Source organism: Lycium barbarum, chromosome 11 (assembly GCF_019175385.1).
Source record: "Lycium barbarum isolate Lr01 chromosome 11, ASM1917538v2, whole genome shotgun sequence".
Taxonomy (NCBI): Eukaryota; Viridiplantae; Streptophyta; class Magnoliopsida; order Solanales; family Solanaceae; genus Lycium; species Lycium barbarum.
The window spans coordinates 79312425-79332264 of record NC_083347.1 but is presented as its reverse complement, the minus strand read 5'-3'; the positions used below and the strand labels follow the sequence as shown (position 1 = coordinate 79332264).

The 19840-nt window shown below is 36.7% G+C and overlaps 1 long non-coding RNA gene across 1 annotated transcript; it reads left to right on the top strand.

Annotated features, from left to right (window-relative positions):
- Positions 1-9839: 9839 nt before the first annotated feature.
- Positions 9840-10498, top strand: LOC132620306 (uncharacterized). The gene is made up of 2 exons (XR_009574763.1): positions 9840-9886; positions 10323-10498. It is a non-coding gene; the product is annotated as an uncharacterized LOC132620306 (long non-coding RNA).
- The last annotated feature ends 9342 nt before the right edge of the window (positions 10499-19840 follow it).

Sequence of the window (19840 nt, the reverse complement as noted above, 5' to 3'; positions counted from 1 at the left end):
TTTTAGTGTAAAAACTGAAGGTTCGAACGTTTTGCGAAAATGGTTGATAGGTCTACTTCGGGCAGCCATAAATCCTTGATTAGTTGGGAATTTGGGAAAGTACCCTTAATGAAAGTTGTAGTATGTAGAAATACCTTTCTAACGATATAAGTACCAAGCCAATCAGAGATCGGATCAAGGAGATATGATCGTATCAATATGGATAATAGTAAGGCACTTAAAATTCTATGGAATCGGCTAAATTTTCGATACGTCTGACTTCCAGTCCAATTTCGTGAAAATATGTTGGGAATTTGAGAAAACTTAATACATGAAAGTTGTAGCTCTTTGAAATATCTTTCCAACGGTATATTATGGAGGTCAAACAGACATCTGTACAAAAAGTTATGTCCGTTTTACTAAAACAGTGTTCTGCCGATTTACGGTGGAACATACGGGCCGTGAAAATTATACGGGCCGTATATGCCAGCCGTAAAATTGGTCCAGAAAGCCCAAATCACTGTAATGGATGTACGGTTACATATACGGTCCGTAAAACTTTTATGGGACGTAAAATAGGGCGTAAAATGGGTTCGACAACAATTTTAAAACTTCGTTTTAAGGCTTTTTCACTTCATTCTTCACACCCCCAAGCCCTAGAACGACCTTCTATTCTCTCCCATCATCAAGAACACTAAGGTAAGCCTTTTCTAATCATTCCAAGTCAATTCTAATACATATCCTTGTAATCTAAACAAGAAATCATCATTCCTAAACTAGGGTTTGCAAGAAAACCCATCTCAAGGTTCAAGAATTCAAGATTTTGGAAATCTTCTTCAAAGCTCAAGTCTTTAATTCAAGTTTTGGAGCGATTAAGGTATGTAGAGTTACTATCTACGTGTGGGAACATCATTGTTCTTCCCCACGCCTCATAATCCATAAATTATGATTCTCTACTAAAACTAGGGTTTCTATACCATGCTCATGATAACCCTAGGTCCATGTCCATGATTATATTATGTATGAATTGTTATAATTCCATCATTGAGTTCTTAATATTTCTTTATGATTATTGAGAATCCGTCCGTAATCCATGAAAATCCATATCTTGTATTCCATGGGTTCTTGCATGCATGTTTTTAAATAAGATGATTATTTCATGAATATCCTACATGTCTACAATTTTTCATGCAACTATATTATATAATTACATTCATGCTATGATACAAGATACATACATGCTAAATACAAGTTATTTCATGACACCATGTTTACAAGTTATTTCGTGAAATCATGATTACAAGACAAGTACAAGTTAATTCACGAAAATCATGGGCTTCTTAGCCAACTATATTATGTTCATGTTTTTGGGAGTTGCACGAATTACCGAGAAGGCTCAGATAGCCTGAAACTATGTAGCCACCATAGGACAAGGATCGCTCCGCCCAGTTAGGACGATACCTTAATTTTACACTGAATGGATCCATCAGGCACGATGCCATCTTATACCCTGGCAAGGTATGAGGGCTCTGCTGGTCGCGGCGAGGACCAGACTCCACGTACCCACGTGGTGATATCACATGTCGGTTTATGAAATGCTCTCCCTACTTATCATGTTTTACTCATGTTATATATAGATGTACTCATGCTCATGCTCATGTTCAAGTCCAGGTTTTCAGTTTCAGTTCTTATCATGTTATTTCATGTCCCATGTTATTTCTTTCAGTTGCTTTACATACTAGTACATTCAATGTGCTGACATCCCCTTTTATTGCCCGGGGGCCTGCATTTCATGATGCAGGTACTGATATACAGGACGACACATCTGCTCAGTAGGACAACATTCGTATAAGCTTATTGGTGAGCCCCATCTCATTCGGGGTTTATTCAACTTTTGTTTTATGATTAGTTATGCATCTAAGGTATGCTGGGGCCCTTGTCCCAGTAAGTATATTTTCCAGGCAGACTCATGATAGAGGTTTCATAGACTAGACAAGTCAGTTATGTTATGTCAGACATTCGGAGTCGCATAGCCGTTTTGGCTCATTCATGTTATTTCTGCACTCATGTTTAAACAAGTATTTTTATTAAGTATTATGACTCACTACGTTTTATAAAGGCTCATCATACATTCACGTTATATTCCGCTCATGTTATGCCTTATGATGATTCAGCAAGCCATGTGGTTCACTCGGTCACATGCAGTAAGGCACCGAGTGCCGTGTTTCGCCCAGGCCATGGTTCGGGGCGTGACAGCATATATCAATTTAATGATTCTTCTAGTTATGTAGTGGTCGGCTCAGGTTTTATACATGTATGTTATCTCAAAGTTTCTCCTCTCTTTCTAGGTGTGTTGAAAATAGGTGCCTAGGTGCATATTTTTTTGTTTTTTTATTTCGGTTGTGTAATGGTATTTTGAGTGTGAAAATTTTGTTCTTCAATAGTGCCGATTGAGGCTTGAGAGTGATATTGGTGCTTAGAAACAAACCAAATTAATGAATTAACCGAATAAAAGAACTATCAGAACAAGGTAGGTGATGGAATTTGGGTCTGTCTGATTGGTTTTTGCAGTTACCGGACTTTACAAATGGAAAACCTGCACAACAGTAGAAATGATTGAAGTCGTCTAGACAGTCTATGATAAAGTGATTACCCTCATCGACAATGTTGACATACTACTAATAATAGTAATTCTTAGACTCTTGACCCAGTGCTTAAAGCATTGTGGGTTAATCTTTGCACTCCTATTCACTGTTCTTTTATACTGAGGGAAATCTCTGTGCCTGTTTCTCCAATCAATTAAAGGTTGAATCAATGTCAACTTGTACGCTTCTTATGTGTGTGTTAACCTAAAGTAATATTCAATTTACATATTAATATTGGCATTGAATATTGATGTGAATCTGTAAAATATACTCATCATTTCCATAATTGCCAGAAAATTTTGGTAAATTTAAATTCTTTTTATGTGGACTTTCTTGCAGCTTGTATGCAATTTCTGGTGCTGAACTTTCTTTGGGAAAAGAACCTCGCTTATGTAAAAGACTGAACTTCTTTCATTCTTGGCGTGCAATTTATAACTCTCTTTGTTTCATCTTTATATATCTAGGGACTGTACATAGCTATAGGAAAGGAACATGATGCACGACTGGAATTAAAATGGTCAAGTTCACAAAAGTGGTTACAAGTCAGTTAGGAAGTTGAAAAGCAGTTAGCAGTCTAGAAGTTAGTTAGCAGTTAGTTAACACTGTTCCCAATAATCAGTTAGTTGACCCTACTCAGCAATTGTAGTCAATAGTTTGATTGTATTGCTTATATGCTCATTGTAAGTATACATTTGGATTCATTCATGATAATAATACAAGTTACTTTTCTTCTCTCTAAAATCTATTTTCTCTTTTAGCTTAATTCTCGATTAAACACTGAACAAGCAGTCATCTTCTTTGAGCTACTAGCTCCTAGACTAACAAATTCTATTCGAGATCATTCTTGTGCATCCATTGGTATCAGAGCTTTCGATTCTCGGCTCAAATCATGGCTCGAGACAGGAATCAGGACAAATCTTCAGATGATGTTGAGGGTAAACTGTCTCTAATCCAAGAACAGTTACAAAAACTAATGGAAGGAATGGTTAACATAAACAATAGAAATGTTCAGAGTGATAAAGAATTACTGGAGATCAAACAAGCTATTGGTGGTATGAAAATGAAGGAAAAAGAGGTTGAACCTTGCAGGGAAGAATCTTCATTGGGTGGAGACTGTTTAAGACCAGTAAATGTTGGGAAAGAATTCCACAATGGAGCGTCACATGGTAATTTCTTTACTCGATATTCTAGGTTAGAATTTCCTAGATTTTCTGGGCAATACTTAAGAATATGGTTGTATAAGGTAGATCATTTTTTTGCTATGGATGAAGTTCCTTCTGATCAAAGGGTAAAGGTTACCTCTATTCACTTAGATGGTGAAGCTATAGCATGGCATAGATCCTTCATTAAGTCCAGGAACACTATTTCAGATCCTTCTTGGACTGAATATGTTCTTGCTTTGAATGAAAGGTTTGGGGATGGATTTGAAGATCCAATGGAAGCTATTAAAAATCGTCAACAAATTGGTAGTGTAAGAGACTACCAAGCTGAATTTGACAGATTATTAACTGGGGTTAATTTGTCAAATGAGAATGCCATCAGCTATTTTTTAGGGGATTAAAACCTGAACTGAATAAGTCTGTCAGAATTCAAGCACTAAAATCCTTGTTACAAGCCTTTAAAATTGCTATACTTCAAGAAGAATTTTTTGAAGCCCAAGAAGTATCTTGGGGGATTAAACCTTATACTAAAAACCAGAATCCTATCCTGCCCAATCCTTCAATTCCTAAATACCCAAATTTCCAGAAAACCAATCCACCTAACCCTTCTTTCAAGAAACCTTTTGAACCTCCTATGAATAGACCTAACAAATTTCCAAATGCTAACCATGGAAGGAAACTTTTAACTACTACTGAGATGGATGAAAAGAGAGCTAAGGGATTGTGCTTCCTTTGTGATGACACATGGTCACATATGTAAGGCCAAGAAACAGTAATTCTTGGTAGAGGTGTGTGATGACAGTGAAATCTAAGGTGAACTATCTGAAGGTGAAGAATTTGTGCAGATTCAAGAAGGAATTGATAATAGAAACACTGATGAGTGCATGACCATTTCCTTACAGGATTTTACGAGTGTCATAGGTTATCAGACTATTAGGGTGACTGGATATCATGAGAAGAGACCATTGCAGGTGTTGATTGATACAGGAAGCACCCACAATTTCATTGACGAAAATGTAGCAAGGAAGTTGGGATGCAAATTCAGTTCTATTATAGAACAATCTGTCAGTGTGGCTGATGGAAGGATAGTGCAAACTGCTGCTGTATGTAAAAACCTTCAATGGTTGCTACAGGGAACCACATTTTCTTCTGTTTTCCTTCTCTTGCCCTTGCGAAATATTCATATAGTATTAGGTGTGCAATGGTTGAACACACTAGGCAGAATTCTATTTGATTTCCAAAATAGAACCATTGAGTTTGTATATCAAGGCAAGAAACATGTTTTGAGAGGGGCAACTACACAAATCAAAACTACTAAAGCTAAAGCATTGAACAAGAAGACTGATAAGCAAGTTCAGGTTTTCATGATGACTTTGATCTCAGCTGAAAATTCACACATGCAGCGCAACAACATCTAAGTTGCACGAGGTACTTAAGTTCCTTCTATTTTAGCTCCTTTGTTGGAACAATACAAGTGTATCTTTGAAGTTCCTACTAAACTGCCTCCACATAGAGGACCTTTTGATCATAGGATACCACTTATTGACTCAGCTGTTCCAGTCAGTAAAAGGCCATATAGGTATCCTGGGGTTAAGAAGGACATTATTGAGAAACTAGTACACGAAATGTTTGATCAAGGGGTGATTCTGCATAGTACAAGTCCTTATGCTTCTCCAGTTGTGTTGGTTGGAAAAAAAAATGGAAGCTGGAGGCTTTGTGTTGATTATAGAAATCTGAACCAGTTAACTGTGAAGGACAAATTCCCTATTCCAATAATAGAGGATTTGCTAGATGAGCTAGGAGGTGATGCAGTGTTCTCTAAGATTGATCTTAGAGCTGGTTACCATCAATTGAGAATGGATGAGGATGACAAACACAAGAAAGCATTCAAAACTCATGAGGGCCGTTATGAATTTCTGGTTATGCCCTTTGGGTTAACAAATGCACCATTTTCCTTTCAGAGTCTTATGAATTTTGTTTTTAAACCTCTCCTTAGGAAATCAGTACTGGTTTTCTTTGATGACTTATTGATTTATAGCAAAGACATGTCTACTCATTTGGTGCATTTGGAGGCCGTTTTTGAGCTTATGCAGAAGTATCAACTGTATGGTAAGGGCTCTAAGTGTACCTTTGGAGTACCTGAGGTGGAGTGTTTGGGTCATTTTATTAGTGCTAAAGGTGTGGCTACTGATCCAAGGAAGATATCAATTGTTCAAGCTTGGATGATTCCTACAAATATCAAGCAACTTAGAGGGTTCTTGGGCTTAGTAGGGTACTATAGAAGGTTTATTAAAAGGTTTGGTTCTATTGCTAAACCTCTGAATGAAATATTGAAGAAGGACAAGTTCAATTTGAATGAGGAGGCTATTGCAGCATTTGACAAACTTAAAGAAACATTGGTTACTGCACCAGTTCTAACTATGCCAGATTATGACAAGTTGTTCATTATTGAAACTGATGCAAGTGGCTTAGGCATTGGTGCTGTCTTGATGCAACAAGGACATCCAATTGCCTATATCTGCAAATCATTAGCTCCTAAAAACCAGGCCATGTGTTTTTATGATAGAGAGTTGCTGGCACTTATTTTTGCTGTCACCAAATGGTCACATTATCTGTTCGGCAGACACTTTGTTATGAGAACAGATCAGAAGGCTTTGAAACACTTGTTGGAACGGAACATTCACATTGAGTTTTAGGTGGCTGGCATTTCTAAATTGATGGCATTTAACCTCTTTATTAAATACAAAAAGGGAAATGACAACAAGGCTGCTGATGCCTTGTCAAGAAATCAAGGTACTGAACTGTTGGCAATTTCTTTATTAGCCTCTCATGACACCTTATTGGAGCAGATTCAACAATCTTGGATTGATGATCCTATGTTACAAACCTTGATTACTAAACTGCAACTGCACCCATACAAGTCTTATACTTGGATCAATTCATAACTAAGATGGAAAGGTAGATTTGTTATGGGATCAAATGAACAGTTGGGACAAACTATCATTCGGTTATGGCACTCCACTCCTCAAGGTGGTCACTCAGGTATAGATTCCACCACCATGAGACTGCAATCTCTTTTTCATTGGAAGTCTATGGCTCAAGATATTAGAACCTTTATTACTAACTGTGATTGTGTCAGAGGCATAAATATGATACATCTGCATATCCTGGGCTTATTCAACCCCTTCCTATTCCTGAGGGAGTATGGACTGACATTAGCTTGGATTTTATAGAAGGCCTCCTTAAATCTAAGGGTAAAGATGTTATCCTTGTAGTGGTTGACAGATTAAGTAAATATGGTCCTTTCATTGGGTTGCAACACCCTTATACAACTCAAATAGTAGCTCAGGATTTCATGGATAATGTCTTTAAGCTCCATGGTATGCCATCTACCATGGTTAGTCACAGGGATCCAATTTTCTTAAGTTCATTCTGACAGGAATTATTTACGCTTCAAGGGGTCCAGCTTCATAAATCCACTGCATACCATCCTCAAACAGATGGACAGACAAAGGTGCTAAATAGGACATTAGAAAACTATCTTAGGTGCTTTTGCTCAGATAATCCTCAAGGATGGGCTACTTACTTACCCCTTGATGAGTGGTTGTATAATACCACTCATCATACTCTTATCAAATGCACACCTTATGAAGTGCTCTATGGACATTCATCTTCCTTATTTAGCTGTGGAAGCTCAAGTGAAGATGGTGGACAGATCCTTGGAGGCTAAAGAAGCTATCATTGAACTACTCAAGTTCCATTTATCTAGAGCACGATAAAGGATGAGAGATTTGGCCAATAAGCGCAGAATAGATAGAAGTTTTACTGAAGGAGATTGGGTCTACTTGAAGTTACAGCCTTATAGGCAAGTATCTGTGGTGTCTAGGTCCTTCAACAAACTTGTAGCTAAGTATTTTGGACCCTACTTGACTATAGCTAAGGTTGGAGCAGTTGCTGCCTGTTGATGTGCTTATACACCCTACTTTCCATGTTTCACAGTTGAAAATGTGTCATGAAATTCCTACTGTTATTTCTCATCCATCAGTTCTCCATTTATCTAGCCCATACTGTCCTATACCTGAGGCTATTTTGGAAAGGAGAATGGTTAAGAGGGGAAATAAGGTTGTTTGTCAAGTTTTAGTTAAATGGCTAGTCATTGATGATGCACAATCTACTTGGGAATTCCTCACTGAGCTACAACACATGTTTCCAGATTTTCATCCTTAAGGACAAGGGTGTTCTTCAAATAGGGGGTGTTGATGAACGACTGGAATTAAAATGGTCAAGTTCACAAAAGTGGTTACAAGCCAGTTAGGAAGTTGAAAAGCAGTTAGCAGTCCAGAAGTTAGTTAGCAGTTAGTTAACACTGTTCCCAATAATCAGTTAGTTGACTGTACTTAGCAATTGCAGTTAATAGTTTGATTGTATTGCTTATATGCTCATTGTAAATATACATTTGGATTCATTCATGATAATAATACAAGTTACTTTTCTTCTCTCTAAAATCTATTCTCTCTTTTAGCTTAATTCTCGATTAAACCCTGAACAAGCAGTCATCTTCTTCGAGCTACCAGCTCCTAGACTAACAAATTTCATTCGAGATCATTCTTGTACATCAGAACACGAATTTTTGACACGTAAACTAAATATGCACAACACACCAAAAGTAACCCCCTGGAATCTTACGGTCAGGCATGTGTCCCTATCAAGTTCTTTTGGTTCTTAATTAAATGAATAGAACTTGAGAACAAGTTTAAAATTTTCTAACTTGTTTCAAATATTATAGATCTATTGCAGAGGAACATTGATTATAGAATAGTGTTTTCTGGACTTTTGTGTGATATCTGTAAAAGATATTCTGTATCTACAAGATTGGACACCAAGTGCATGATTTCTCTCTCGCAGGAACCTTTCTTCAATTGAAGTTGTAAAGACTTGGTAGGCGTTTGGCCATAGATTTCAAATCTTTTTCACTTTATTTGAAAATTTTGAAGTTGAAGTTAAAGATAGAGTTGTGTTTGGTTATATTTTTTGTAAAGGAAAGAAGGGAACATTTTATTTGGAATTTATGAAGATGAAGTTAGCACTTTTCCGAATTTGGAATCCAACTAGAAGTTGGATTTGAATTTTTTTATAACCAAACACTGATTTTGAAAGAAAGTGAAAAATTATTCCTGGGAAAAAGTTCATGGCCAAGTGGCTTCTTAGTTACTGAGCATTTGTTTCTCATATATACATACGTTACTATTCCAATAATGATTATTTTGCTATATATAACCTTTATATATTAGAGTTTACCTTCAATAACAACATCCTATTATACTGATAGCTCTGGCTAAGGCCTATTATTATCTTCTTCTTTTTTTGAGATATAAAATAGCCTACAACTCACTAGTATTTGGGTATTGAAGTTGCTTCAGGTCATATCGTCTATTTAGAGGCAAGCTTCACCTTAGGAATGATTTGTATGTAACCTTCAAGATTAGCTTTATTGATAATTTCTTTGAGTAGTCATAGAACGGAGGATTTGTGATATCATGCCTAGGAGGTAGTTGTGTAGTTACTGCTTAGAATTAGTAATGAAACATTTACAGATTATTTAGCTTGAAGATTTTGATAGAGATTTTTTTTTTCACTAGATGACTTTTTTTAACGACTTTTTAAGTGCTTCTCACAAGAAATATTGGAGAACGCGATTGAGTATATCTTGTTAATTAACTCGATTGTATTAATGCTTTTTCTCATTCGGTAGAACTTTGTTTACTTCAAAATTATAGAATTTTACTAAATCTAATTCCCCTCTTAATTTTTATCAGAGGATTGAATTACTGAAGTCTTCCCCCTCCTCCTAATCTCCGCTATACAGGACAAGTCTATATTAGCATTTCAAACAAGGTACCCTCTGCTATCAGAACTTTATGGTTTTTTGTTACAAATTAGGCTAAAAATTTGATGTAAGGAGCTCTATTTTTAATGCAACATGTTTTGAATTCCAATTTTGAATTTTGTTCTGTTAGTTGATGTTGATGTTTCCTATGAAGACCCCTACTATGATGCAATATGAGATGACAAAAACACATTTGGTGCTTATTTTTCAGTCAGGTACTTTTCTGAATGTTATCTTTCACGTCTACATTGGTGAATCTCTATAAACTACTTCTCTTTTGATTCAGCATATATGATTTTAGTGATATAGCCTCATGGTGTATAGGGTTTATTAGCAAATTGCAGGGTTGACAATATTTTCCTGGGAATGTACTCTCGAAATCAACTAACTGGCTTTTCACTCTGTTGAAGCATGCTAAGTTTCAACTAACTGGCTTTTCAAAGTTGTATTTGTCTACTGAGTTAATCAACGATGTCCTCTAAAAGTTATTGTATCATATTAATCAAAGACTTTAAAGTCCCGGTCTTTGTTGTTGTTTACTGATTGGAAGCTAACTATGAGCAAACTCAGATGTCTGTTGCCTTTTATTTCATTGCTTCTTTGTTTGGGATATGAGCATTTACAATCGATCATAACTTCGTAATCATACAGGTATTTTCTGACAAAAGCTTCTAAGGAGGCTAAGAAGAAGACTAAACAACACATGGAATACACATCACTGTTTGCTTATATGTAAATAGTATAAAATGCTTATAGTTCTCCCATATGTGATGTTACTGATGTAAAGAATGCATGTAAAGATCAACCATTTTTTGGTTACTTCATTATTCTTGCGTGTGAATCATGTGATATATATTTATGTTTGTGGCCATTGAAAAGTGATAACAATTTCAGTCTATGGGTTTTGATCAAATGTTCATTTGATATCAATCAGCAGGGGAGGTTGACAAAGGTTTTACATAATAATCAGTTGTATGTTCAGAAATCTTCTTCCTATCCTCCGTTAGATCTTCTTATTTCGTGAATGCATTTGTGCTTAATTGCACGGCGTCGCGCTCTTGATAATGCATAATATCTAGCGTTCGCAAAATAGTTTGTTTTGATATTATAAGTACTCTACTCAACTTTTGCATCTGCTTATAGTTTCAATGATATAATATATCAGAAATCCTCTTCCTAGCTTCAAGGAATTTTGATAGGGTAATTGCACTGTAGGAATCTAACGATGTATCAAAAATCAATTGTTGGGCCCGTGGCCATCACTGGCTAGTCTATATATAAAACTACATATATACTTGGTGTTACACCTTGGAAATTCCCCGTTAACGTACAGTGAATAGACTAACGAAGGGCACGACGTATACAATGTTTTGATAACTAAGAAATAACATTTGATGACCCTAATCGAAATTTTAAAGACATTTGAGGTGAGGGAAGAAGGTTGTCAAAGAAAGCAAGGGATATGTTGGGTGTCGGGTAAGAATTACGAGTGACAAGTTAAGGATGGCGTAATGATGTCTTGGAGAAGAGTGATAATGTCCCTTGGATTGGTATTGAGGTGTTAAACAAGTGTCAAGAAGGTTCCATAAGGATTGGAGGTCAAACGAGTCAACGAGAACGAACTTTGGAAAGCTGGGCATTATACAGCCAAACATACTAGCCGTATAAAACATACAGACTGTATGTCCAACCGTATGTTCTGCCCAGAATGAGGGTCTTCACTGGACCAAACATACGGTCTAGACATACTGTCAGTATAAAATGTACGGACCGTATGTTGGTCCGTATGTTCTTGTCGGGTCAGAATTTAAAATGATATAAGGACCCTCTCTCTCATTTAATTCATTTCATTTCTCCTCTCCACACCTCAAGAACACTCTATAATCCTCTCCACTCTTCACCCACAAGAACCGAAGAGAAATCTATGATCAATTTCTTCAAACCCACAAAATCAAGTGTATGAAACATATCAAAGTTCATCCAAACCAAGAAATTCCAGTGGACTAGGGTTTTGGTGCAAGAAAAGAATTTCCACTCAAGGCTTATTCTTCCATTATCTAAAGTGAGTTTTATGATCATTCCATGTTGTTTAAGGTATTGAAAAGTTAAAACATTTGGATTGTAGAAGGATGTAGAAATTGGGTCATGAATGTGGGAATAGTGTCATTGTTGAGTAGTAGTTTGGAGTGAATTATGAATATTAATATGTTGTGATTATAAGTATGCTATAAGTGAAATTTAGAACATGGGATAAGTATTATATCTGAGAAAACACGATAGCGAATTATGACCACGATTATGGAGGAATCGAAGTGAAATTGTGAAGTGTGGATAATGTAGATGAATGATGATTTTTGTGTATAATATTGTGAATGTTGTGATGGATGTTAGGAGTTGATATGTAAAATGAGGAAAGTTATATAAACAAAGGAAATGTTGCCCAATTTTCTCTAGCAATAGTAACACGTTCATATAATCGATTAACTAATGTTGATGCGAATCCTCTTGAAGGTAGAAACGCGAGAATCGAAGGAGAACGATCAAGCGATAAAACTGTTAAACGAAAGAGGTATGTAAGGCTAGTCCCTTCTTTCTAAGGCATGATTATTATGGCACGATATTCCCTATATCTTCATGACTTTCCTACCTTCCGGAAAACTAAGAGTCTATGCTCATGAATAGCCATATGGGATAAGATAAGAGATATGTTACGAGTGCGATAATGATGATGATGAGTCTAAGTCTAAAGATTCTAAGGCCTATAATATTATGTTTCTACAAGGCTAATGATCCATATTATGATCCATTGATGTTGTTCATTGAAACACTCACCTTCTATGCTAATTCCTTCAAGGTGAGGCAGAATGCTTATAAATACTCCATAATGGAATCGGGGGTTCACGACCTTATGTCACCCCGACAGATGTATAGTTGTCTTGAGTTTTATGCATGATTCATGACAAGTATATGATGATGTTATTACACCGCGCCTACATGGCCGGGCAGATTCCGCTAAGGCGGGCAGCGTATACACCATGTCTAGGTGGCATGGGCAGACACCACTAGTGGGCAGCATGATATGGTACCCCAGACGCGGGAGGCCTGGACGCGGGCTAATGATTATAACACCGTACCTATATGGTCGGGCAGCTTATACATATATGCATACATGATATGATGATGATTATGGAGTAAGCCAGCATGCATAATTTCTTTTATAGTTGATGGCCAGTTACTGGTTGCTCCTTATTTGATGCTTCCTTATTTCATTGATGTATTGTTATTGTTGATGTATTACATACTCAGTACAATGTTCGTACTGACGTTCGTTTTCTTTGGACGCTGTGTTCAAGCCCACAGGTAGACAGGGAGGTGACCCAGACTCGTAGGAGTTATCAGTAGATTTACAGGAGCACTTCACTATTCCAGAGGTGCTATTTGGTTTATTCTTGTGTGTGTGTATATATATATATATATATATATATATATATATATATATATATATATATATATATACGTATTTTGGGCATGACGGGGTCCTGTCCCGTCCACATGTCTAGTACTCTAGTAGTGGCTCGTAGATACGCATGTGTGGGTAGTATGGTCTCATGATGTCCCTATTGTATATATATTATTTTGATAGCCGAAGAGCTTATGTATATTAAGGTATTTATGTTTCCAAATGAAAAATGACTTTCTTATGATTATGAGCACATGAATATTAAAGAAGTGTCTAATGAGTATGATGAGTAATAGAATGAGTGGTGCTCGGTGGTTAGTCCCGGGTACCCGTTATGGCCCTAGTCGGATCGTGAAAGTTGGGCATTAAGAGATTGATGTGACATCTCTATTAGATAAGGATTACCTTCTTTTTTTCCTAACATTTTTGAATATGTACCTTTCTTTGATCTACTTGCTCCGGTTCAAAAAAAGTGTACACTTAGTCTTTTTATTTTGGTTCAAAATAAGTATCCACTTGCATAATAAAAAAAGGAATTAACTTTATTTATTCCATTTGTCCTTATTTACTCAAGGCAATGAATAAGCAAGAGTCTAATTAATTAAGAGTAGTTTAATAAAAATACATTTTTTTTAGAAGTTAATGCTTTCTTCATAAAGACCCCTTTCAACTAATTTCCTCGTTTTTTCTTAAGGAGTGTAAAAAAGACTAAGTGCAACACTTATTTTGAACCGGAGGGAGTATTTTTTATGGAAGATGAACAATTCCTATATTAAATCAAATCTTTCTATATATATCCGATAGGAAATACAAAGTATGGTTTTTTCCCCATATCTGCTAGCCCTCCTCCTTTATATTTTCCCCCTTTTGATCAAGAATATGTACAGTACACATTAACTTTTGGTTGAGGTTGGTTTCAACGAGTCCTTCCCATAAATGGAGAAACAAGAAGAAAGAGAAGATTCATTGAACAGGGAGGGATTGAGAGTAGTACGAAGAAGAATGAAATTTAATTTTAGATTCAAAGTTGAAATGTGATTATTCAAGGAAGGTATTTACGTAATGTATAGGTCAAAGGAACTTTTACTTTTTTTTTTTTAAAAAAGGATGTACATCTATCCTTATGGTATTTCGTTCGGCTCCTTATGCTCTCCATCTGAATTTCTACAATTAAAAAAAATATAAACTTTATACAGTTATATACATATTGCACACCTCATTTCTTTGCGAAAAACGGGTCTCGACATGTGACATCTCTTTTAGTGAAGAAAAGAATCGCCACCTAACAGGTTAAGGTGCGTTATGACACCATTTACTACTTCTAATTGCAAATAACTCTGTTTATTAGTCTACGTCACCAAAGATCGAGTAAGATTTTAAATTACCTCAAAAGGAAGGTGTCACGACCCCAAATCGCTTAGTCGTGCGGGCACCTACCATTTCCCACTTTGGTAGGTGGACCCTTCTCTTAACTAGCATACAACTATAAATGTGGAAGAACAATGTAAATAAAAATAAATCTCAATATCATTTAAAGGAGAAAAAGTGCGGAAAAAAATAAAATCCCCAAGGAACTAGTCTGTCTCGTACATGAGCAACTACAAGAATGTCACATATACAAGCCTGAAAGTCAAATAAAAAGCTGTCTGAATGATGGAATATAAAGACATGATAGATGAGCCTAGCGACTCGTCAGATGCTCACCTGAGATACTCGCAAGCCAGGCCTCGAAAATCAGCCTCGAGAAGTGGAAGTGGAACCTGTCTCAAACTCTACACTATGAAAAGAAGTGTAGCAAGGTAGCATCAGTACAAACAACAAGTACTGAGTAGGCATCATAGGCCGATAACAGTTAGTTAACAGATATAAAGGGAGAGACTGAAGAATAGACATGCTCACTATCAGGTATAAACACCACACATTCCAAGAATAATAACTTAAGTACATAAAGATCAAATAGCCGAATCATAGCCTATGGTGAAGCACCTAAACTCAAGTCTTCCCAAGTTTCCCACGATTCCACAGAATAACCATAAACACTAGTACAACCAACAATGTCACTCTGTAACCTCAAGTCTCAACCTAGGAGAAAGTCTCTACTCCTCGAATCCATCAATTCCCAAATATATAATAATCAGGCACACGACGATCTCAAATCAGTAAACAACCAGGAAGTCAATATTCACGAGCACCGTACAATACGATAAATAACCACTACCAGAAATCAGATGTATGAGTGAATGAATTATGAATGCAATGATACACACATGCTCCAGGCGGATGATATCTACGCCTTGACAGTCATGACCCACAGGGGACCCGCGAAGTCCATGTACCTACTGTGGCGCACAGCCCGATCCAATATGTGTGTGTGTGTGTGTGTGTGTGTCTGTGTTGCAAAACGTGCAACCCGGTCCAAAATAGGTTTAATATATGTTGCGGCTCACAACCCGATCCAATATATGTATAAAATATGTTGCGGCGCGCAAGCCGATCCAATAGATGTATAAAATATGTTGCGGCGCGCAACCCGATCCAATATATGTATAAAATATGTTGCGGCGCGCAACCCGATCCAAATGCATGAGTATAAATGCATGAATGATATCAATGCCAATAATAATCCATCAATATAAATGGTGCCACACATGGACACATATCACGAGAATCTGTCAATATCAATTGTGCCACACATGGACCCGTATCACAATATCACGAATAAATCACTTCCTTCCTGTTTACAAGACAATGCCCAATAATCACAATCACACAACAATACCAAGCCCAGCTCATATCAGAGTATCATGGAAGATGAGACTGAGTACAATGCATGGTATCAACGAATAATGATAACTTATCAAATCAATCGTGCCACACATGGACACATATCTCAATCACAATATCAATATCTTAACTTTACCTTCTTTTCCAACAACCTCAACAATGATAAATATTCTCTCCAAATCATAAAGCAATCACTAAGAATCAACTCAATAATCAATCACGTGGCAACAAGCCAACAACTCACAATAAGGTGACAAGCCATAGTACACAATAAGGCGACAAGCCATAGTCAACCACAATACCAACCTAAGTATTCCAACCCAAACTTCATACCCGAAGGTTTACATGCTTTCTCCAACAATCGCTAACTCTACGTATGATTCGCTAACCCAATTCTAACAAAAAAGGTAAGTCGTAACCTACCTGGAATGCCAAACAGAAGCCTCGAACGATCAAACCTGGGCCTTGCCTTTTCGTTGCGCTTCCAAGTACTCAAAGTCTATTCATATTTTAATTCTATTTTAGAAATCATGAACAAAAACACCTATACTGCTAAACGTTTAGTTAGGTCAAATTCTAACCCAAGGAATTGGGAAAACGGGCCCACAAGGGTAAAACGGGAAATTGAAGGATGGAATATGCAATTCAAGCTGTAGGTGATCAAACCCACAAATCAATTGCTAAATCAACTCACAATTTGGCCTAACTCGGATTTAAAGGGAAACACCCAAATTTGGGTACAAAACCTAACTCTTTAATCCTCCAAATTAAGCACTAATAATGGAAGAACTAGGCTTAACAACAATGAATTCATCACTTTCTGTGTTTATTCTAGTCAATTTCATCATCAATTTCTATTTAGGAAGTCTAAAACCCAATTCAAGAAATAATCATAAAACTAGACTTCTATATTTTGATTCTAATGATTCTAAGCATGAAATAGTGAACTAGGAAGGTAAATGATAGATTCTAGGGTCGTAGATCTTATCTCCAAGAAGTTTCAGCCTTCAAGTTGATTAATTCGCCCCAAGAGTGCTTATGAAGTGATGAGGATAAATGAAAGGGTTTAAGGGTTTTAACTTAAGAAAAATTTGGAAACACTGCTCGTCACTCGCTGCAGCAGTAGGGTTACCCACTGCAGTGAGCTCGCCACGGTGGCGCCCACGCCAAAATCTAGACTTGCCGGCGAACACCTGTCTGCTGGGGCGACATGCCTTGAAATCCTTTACCCGCTACAGCAGGGATGCTGCAGCGAGTCTGGTGTCGTTGCGGCGGACACCAGACAACATATTTTTCTGGTTTTTGATCATTTCCAACCCGAAATCCGACTATCACCCGAGGCCTCACAGATACAAAACAAACACACATACACACATAAAAACGCGCTACAAATTCATCCGCGGCCTTAGAATTTCCAACGGAGGTCTATTTGACTAAGTCAACCCCCAATGGCCTAAAGCCAAGTTTCCAACCCAAGTCTCAAAATGCTTCCAAGTGCATTAGTAACCGAACCGAACATACTACCAAGTCACAAACGGTCATCCGGACCTCTCGAAATCGACGGAATTCTGAAAAAAGTCTGTTAACTGAAAAGTCAACTATGGGTCAAACCCACCTTACTTAAAGGCTCGAAATACTAAGAGTCTCGCCAAACCCACTCGATGGCCTCAGAAAAGGGTCAACAAGGGCAAATTGTTACATCTCGAAAATTTCGGATTGTTGTATTGTGAGTAGACTAATGCGAGCTTAAGGTGAATATGAAGTCCTTACGGGATCAAGAAGAGTATTAGATAGCTTAAAGTGAGTACTATAAGATTTTGAAGTCATATGAATATGTGAAACTAAGTTCGTTGAAGGAAGTGAAATGTAAGTCATGTTTGGAAAGATTTTCACTATAATTGAGCTAATATTTATTTAGTAGTGTCTTGAGGAAGAGCTATAGGGCCTCTTAGATGGTTAATGAAGTGTTATGTAAGTGTTAATAAGGTTCTATAAGAATTGGAGGTTGAACAAATCAACGAGAGAAAGTTTCGAAAAACTGTGGGTTGTACGACCACTTATACTGACCGTATAATTATACGGCCCATATAAATAGTCCGTATAACCATGGCAGAGAAGGGTGTTTCCATGGTGGGATTATACGGTCCATTTATACGGACCGTATAAATGGCCGTATAACTTGGTCGGGCAGCTTTGTTCTTTGGATATAAATAGATTACCCTTGTTCTTATTTTTCATTTTCCACTTCTCCCAAACCCTTGAGAGCTCTAGAACCTTCTCATACATATATTGGACCAAACCCAAGAAAAATCAAAGATCAAGAGGAAAGAATCAAGATATCCATGTGTTGGAAGACTCACTAGGGTTAGTAGACTTCAAGAATTTCTTTGGTATTGAAGCTAGGGTTTTCATACAAGTTGGTAACTTGATCCAAAGCTCATTCCTATGAGATAAAAGGTTTTCATGTCTATTTTATGTTTTTAAGCATGTTAGTTGTTGAATGACTTGGGTGAGGGAAGAAAGTAGAAAATGGAGCTCAAATGTAGAATTTATGATATTTTGAGTAGTAAATAACTTGAGTCGTGATTCTTAGTATGCTATGGATATAATCTTGTTATGAAGGGTATTAATGATGACAAGTAAGTGTTGTATGCAATTGTACAAAGGGTTGGTGTAGAGTTGTTGATATAAGTTGAATATGAGAATGAATTTTGAGACTTAATGGACTATGACTACTTGATTATGATATTGTGGATGTTATTATAGTTGCTGGGGAGTTGTTTTGCGATATGGTGGAAGTCGATGAAATAGGGGAAATGTTGCTAAATTTTCGTTAACTCATGAATTATTCTAGATTGAACTTAAGAGTGTCTTTAAGGCTTAACCATGGTATGAAAACTTTTTAAATGCAGATTTCTCAAGCTTTGGAGGTGAACGTTAGGTAGTTAAGAAGACAAAGTGGTATGTAAGGCTAACCCTTCTTTCTTAAGGCATGATCCCATTATTGTATACCTTCACGTGAATTCCATAAAGTCTTCCAAGATGACTTCATTCCTAGAATCACTAAAGCTCATGATTCTTGATATTCTCACGATACGATTGGTCTCATCCTATGATAGTTGATCCTCTAAGGAAGGATATAATGAAAGTGATGATGATGATGATGATGATGATGTTGAGGACACGTATGTACTCCTATGTATATATATATATATATATATATATATATATATAAAGACTTTAAAAAGTTGAATACTCAATTGATTTACCCTTTATTACTATAACAATCAACATTTCAGAATAGTAAATTTTTTTTATCTCTTCATCATTTAGAAAATCTTAAAAAATCTAAGAATGAATCATTGATAATTCGCCAGATCATTGATACAAAAAATATCCAAATACCAAATTCAACTTCTATATACTCCCCACAAACTAGAAGAAACTCGCGGGAAGGTCAAAGAAAGAACTTGTTCTTCCGACGTTAGGAATTCTTCCAAGGCCATAAAGTCTGTATGAGATCCTAACAACGTCATGGCATGCTCAATTATCTCTTAACTTAGCTATGTTAGGCTCTTAACCATTGTTGTAGCTCATCATATGTATTCCATGCCCCCTTATCCGTATCTAGCTACTGACTATGGTACACAACTGTTATTGTTCACACATTACATGTGGATTGGTGGATTTCTCATAGTTGGTGTTGCCACACATGCATCCATTTTTATGGTAAGAGATTATGATCCAACTACTCGGTACAACGATCTATTAGATCGTGTCCTTAGGCATCGTGATGCAATCATATCCCATCTGAACTGGGCATGTGTATTTCTAGGCGGATCGGATCGACTTGAAAAATGAAAATATTTGTACAAGTTATACGTTTCGTCACCACTTTGTGAAAAATCGTTAGGTATGAATATGG